Genomic DNA, 6,044 nt, shown 5'->3' with positions numbered 1-6,044 from the left:
GGAATCGGGTTTGTATTTGCCTCACATACATAATAAATATATGAATAAAAATATATGCATAGAAAGATTAAAATGTCTACTTTTAAATAAACCAACTCACAGAGAAAAAAGTATTCTTTGATTATGTAATCCATATGAACGGATAGAAGAGGTACAGTACATCCGAAATCACCTCATTAAGCGTACGTGTGGAAACATAGCAAAAGTTCCGTTAGGGGTCCTGATGATTTAAAACACCATAATTACTTTAAAACATTTACAAGAATATTTAGTCTTCATGCTCTAAGTTGAGTTTGGTTTTACTAATGACAAACATACATTTGCATAAAGCATCCATATTTTTTTATGTCCATGTTGAATAGAGTATTGAAAACATGAAAAGTATTAATTTAACATACATTTAGTACAGATATAAATGTGCGAATAAGTTGCGATTAATCGTGAGTTAACTCATGACAATCGTGCGATTAATTGGGATTCAATATTTTTATCGATTCTTCTTCTTCTTCTTTCGGCTGCTCCCATTAGGGGTCGCCACAGCGGATCATCCGTCTCCACACCCCCATACAACTTCTCATACAGCTCCTCATATGTCTTTTCCTTGGCTTTCGCCACATCCCTCTTTACCTGCTGCCGCATCTCCTTGTACTCCTGCCTACTTTTCTCATCACTCTGTCTATCCCACTTCTGTTTTGTCAACCTCTTTCTCCTTATGCTTTTTCTGCTCTTCATTCCACCACCACGTCTCCTTGTCTTGCTTTCTATTTCCAGATGTCACACCAAGTATTTTTCTAGCTGCCTCCCTCATCACTCCTGCAGTAGTTGCCCAATTATCCAACACCTCTTCAACACCACCAAGCCTCTGTCTGACCTCTTCCCTGAACCTCACACTACACTCTTCCTCCTTCAGTTTCCACCATCCTCTTCTTCTTCGCCTCCAAAACCATCCTACAGACCACCATCCGATGCTGTCCAGCTACACTGTTCCCTGCCAACACCTTAGAGTCTCCAATCTCCTTCAGGTTGCATCTCTTGCATAGCACATAGTCCACCAGTGTGCACCTTCCTCCACTCTTATACGTCACCCTATGATCCTTCTTCTTCTTAAAATAAGTGTTCACCACTGCCATTTCCATCCTTTAAGCAAAATCTACCACCATCTGCCCTTCCACATTCCTCTCCTTAAAACCACACCTACCCATCACCTCCTCATCTCCTCTGTTCCCTTCACCTACATGCCCATTAAAGTCTGCCCCAATCACCAACCGTTCTTTCCTAGGTACACATTCACTCCAGAATCTTTCCTTCTCCTCCATCTCACAGCCAACTTGTGGAGCATAGGCACTGATGACATTTATCATCATCCCTTCAACTTCCACCTTCACGATCATCACCCTATCAGAAACTCTCTTCACCTCCACTACACTCTTTCTTTACTCTTCCTTCAGAATCACCCCTACACTATTTCTCTTTTCATCCACACCATGATAAAACAGTTTAAATCCACCTCCAATGTTCCTGGCCTTACTCCCTTTCCACTTGGTCTCCTGAACACACAGAATATATACCTTTCTCCTCTCCATCATATCAGCTATCTCTCTCCCTTTACCCGCCATAGTACCAACATTTAAAGTACCAACCCGAACCTCCCCTCTCCTACACTGCTCCTTTCCCTGCCATCTCTGTAGATGTCTTCCTCCTCTCCTTCTCCTCCTTCGGCCAACAGTAGCCCAATTTCCACCGGTACCCTGTCGGCTAACGATACCTGTGGCGGTCGTTGTTTACCCGGGCCTCATTTGTGATCCGCATATTTGATTTGGAACATGTTTTACCCTGGATGCCCTTCCTAACGCAACCCTCCCCATTTACCCGGGCTTGGGACCGGCACTAAGAGTGCACTGGCTTGTGCATCCATAATGGCTGGGTTCAATATTTTTATCAAGTGACAGCCCTAATATTAATATGATGTGAGGACCAGTTACCAGTGCGACACTAAAACAGGTACAAGCACTAGCAACTTGAGTAAAAAAAAAAAGTATAGTGAGTACATTAAACTTTTGCCAGAGTATTTTAAAACATGTTCTTTGTACTTTTACTTTAGTGAAGGATGTGTGTTCTTTTGCCATCTCTGCATCAGGAGCATGTTCAACTTGACAATTTGAAATTAAAAGTTGTATTTAGACATTGGGGGTTGTCCCTAATGAAGAGTATTTGCTATTTTAATTCAGTAATGACTGTTCAGGATAAATTAAACAACTTTATTACCTGCTTCCTCTCATGTGTACAAATTTAGCTATACACTCATTTCTCACAAGTAATACCAATGAATGACAAACAATTCAGCCTCCGTTTATAAACTAGTAACTAGTAGCAGAAATGTGCCACTGCGTGCTCTCAAAACATCCTCTCCTCATATACTCTAGGGATACTGTCTTTTTTTATTTAGTTTTTAATTTAGGCCTTTTACGGGATAGCTGGTCCTCTGTTCAGGGTGATCGAGAATACTGCAGAGTTCACTAAGAAAACGAAAAAATGGGTTTCAAAGATAATCACCAAGGACGGTCAGTTGCCATCCAAGACACCTGTTCAGTCGAATTCTGAATATGGCACCACTGTCTCCCATTTTATCCCACCCAAACTTTCACTTGCTGGTCACCTTCATTACATGCTTTATAGATGTTGTAATTCATGCTAAAAAAAAACACAAACAAGTATTGGGTTGATGAATTAACATATGATTCAAACTTTGAACATTTCTTAAAAAAACCCTTTTTTCGATTTGTTTTTTGGAAATAATTTGTAATACGTTATTTTTTGTTTTTCATGAGCTGTAATCTGTAAATCATCAAAATCTAACAAAGAAAAAAAAACCGCTTAAAATATTTTAATTTGAAAGTAATGAATCTAGAATAAATGAAAGTTTCAAGATTTAAATTAAGGTCACCTTAGTTTTTGACTGTTTATTTGTATGTTACAAATATCGAAAAATTGAGTGACCCTCACCAACATATATAAACAAATAACCCTAATGTAAAAAAAACAAAAAAACAAGTATACCATATAATTAAGTAGCATTTTGGTATCATCAGAAGTTTATACAAAATTCTTGCAACGGCATCACAATGATGCTGATGTGTAATGACCTTGACTCACTGCACAACTTAACAAGGAAGAACTGTAATGAATGGACATTCGGTGCCACCCAGATAAGGAAGGGTTCACTTTTGAGTCTGGCTCCTCTTAAGAGTTCTTCCTCATGCCATCTCAGGGAGTTTTTTCAATGTATTAGGGACAAACCTTAAAATTATAAGAAACTTATGTATTCCTTTATTACCTCTTTATCTGTGTAAAACTGCTTTGAGGAAATGTCCATTGTTAAATTGGCATTGCACTATACCAGACATGGGCAAACTACGGCCTGCGGGCCACACACGGCCCGTTGGGTTTATTAATCCGGCCCGCCTAACGTGACCAAATTCTATTAAAATAGGTACTGTTACTCTTTAAAAACTGCGACAGTTTCTGACAAACACCTCGGATCTATCCTGAGAATTGCCACAACAAAACTTACTCCAGACTTTGATGAACCGGCAAAATAAGGAGTTCAACAACACTGTTCCTACTGAAACTGAACTTGAGATTTTCTGCTGTGTTTATTGATGCACTGGCAAAAAAAAAGATCAACAAATTGTTGATCTTTTGGCACTTGATGAAACTGAATTTGCCAAATCTCTAATGTTTTATTTATATATACAGTGAGGAAAATAAGTATTTGAACACCCTGCTATTTTGCAAGTTCTCCCACTTAGAAATCATGGAGGGGTCTGAAATTTACATCGTAGGTGCATGTCCACTGTGAGAGACATAATCTAAAAAAAAAAATCCAGAAATCACAATGTATGATTTTTTTACTATTTATTTGTATGATACAGCTGCAAATAAGTATTTGAACACCTGAGAAAGTCATTGTTAATATTTGGTACAGTAGCCTTTGTTTGCAATTACAGAGGTCAAACGTTACCTGTAGTTTTTTTTCCAGGTTTGCACACACTGCAGGGGGGATTTTGGCCCACTCCTCCACACAGATCTTCTCTAGATCAGTCAGGTTTATGGCCTGTCGCTGAGAAACACGTTTGAGCTCCCTCCAAAGATTCTCTATTGGGTTTAGGTCTGGAGACTGGCTAGGCCATGCCAGAACCTTGATATGCTTCTTACAGAGCCACTCCTTGGTTATCCTGGCTGTGTGCTTCGGGTCATTGTCATGTTGGAAGACCCAGCCTCGACCCATCTTCAATGCTCTAACTGAGGGAATTTCTCACCTTCCTTAGGATCATTGAGACCCCACGAGGTGAGTTCTTGCATGGAGCCCCAGTCCGAGGGAGATTGACAGTCATGTTTAGCTTCTTCCATTTTCTAATGATTGCTCCAACAGTGGACCTTTTTTCACCAAGCTGCTTGGCAATTTCCCCGTAGCCCTTTCCAGCCTTGTGGAGGTGTACAATTTTGTCTCTAGTGTCTTTGGACAGCTCTTTGGTCTTGGCCATGTTAGTAGTTGGATTCTTGCTGATTGTATGGGGTGGACAGGTGTCTTTATGCAGCTAACGACCTCAAACAGGTGCATCTAATTTAGGATTATAAATGTAGTGGAGGTGGACATTTTAAAGGCAGACTAACAGGTCTTTAAGGGTCAGAATTCTAGCTGATAGACAGGTGTTCAAATACTTATTTGCAGCTGTATCATACAATCATATATTGTGATTTCTGGATTTTTTTTTTTTAGATTATGTCTCTCACAGTGGACATGCACCTACGATGACAATTTCAGACCCCTCCATGATTTCTAAGTGGGAGAACTTGCAAAATAGCAGGGTGTTTAAATACTTATTTTCCTCACTGTACATACACATACACACACACACACACACACACACACACACACACACACACACACACACACATATATATATATATATATATATATATATATATATATATATATATATGTATGTATGTGTGTGTGTGTATGTGTATGTATGTATATATGTATTTGTATATGTATATATATATATATATATATATATATATATATATATATATATATATATATAAAATTATATATGTGTGTGTATGTATATATACAGTGGGTACGGAAAGTATTCAGACCCCCTTAAATTTTAAACTTTTTGTTATATTGCAGCCATTTGCTAAAATCATTTAAGTTCATTCTTCTTCCTCATGAATGTACACATAGCACCCCATACTGACAGAAAAACACAGAATTGTTGACCTTTTTGCAGATTTATTAAAAAAGAAAAACTGAAATATCACATGGTCCTAAGTATTCAGACCCTTTGCTGTGACACTCATATATTTAACTCAGGTGCTCTCCATTTCTTCTGATCATCCTTGAGGTGGTTCTACACCTTCATTTGAGTCCAGAAATTTTTGATTATACTGATTGGACTTGATTAGGAAAGCCACACACCTGTTTATATAAGACCTTCCAGATCACAATGCATGTCAGAGCAAATGAGAATCATGAGGTCAAAGGAACTGCCTGAAGAGCTCAGAGACAGAATTGTGGCAAGGCACAGATCTGGCCAAGGTTCCAAAAAATTTTTTGCTGCACTTAAGGTTCCTAAGAGCACAGTGGCCTCCATAATCCTCAAATGGAAGACGTTTGGGACGACCAGAACCATTCCTAGAGCTGGCCGACCGGCCAAACTGAGCTATCGGGGGAGAAGAGCCTTGGTGAGAGAGGTAAAGAAGAACCCAAAGATCACTGTGGCTGAGCTCCAGAGATGCAGTCGGGAGATGGGAGAAAGTTGTAGAAAGTCAACCATCACTGCAGCCCTTCACCAGTCGGGGCTTTATAGCAGAGTGGCCCGACGGAAGCCTCTCCTCAGTGCAGGACACATGAAAACCCGCATGGAGTTCTCCAAGATAGTGAGAAATAAGATTCTCTGGTCTGATGAGACCAAGATAGAACTTTTTGGCCTTAATTCTAAGCGGTATGTGTGGAGAAAACCAGGCACTGCTCATCA

Source organism: Silurus aristotelis, assembly GCF_946808225.1.
Source record: "Silurus aristotelis genome assembly, chromosome: 11".
NCBI classification, from domain to species: domain Eukaryota; kingdom Metazoa; phylum Chordata; class Actinopteri; order Siluriformes; family Siluridae; genus Silurus; species Silurus aristotelis.
This window is presented reverse-complemented; position numbering follows the sequence as displayed.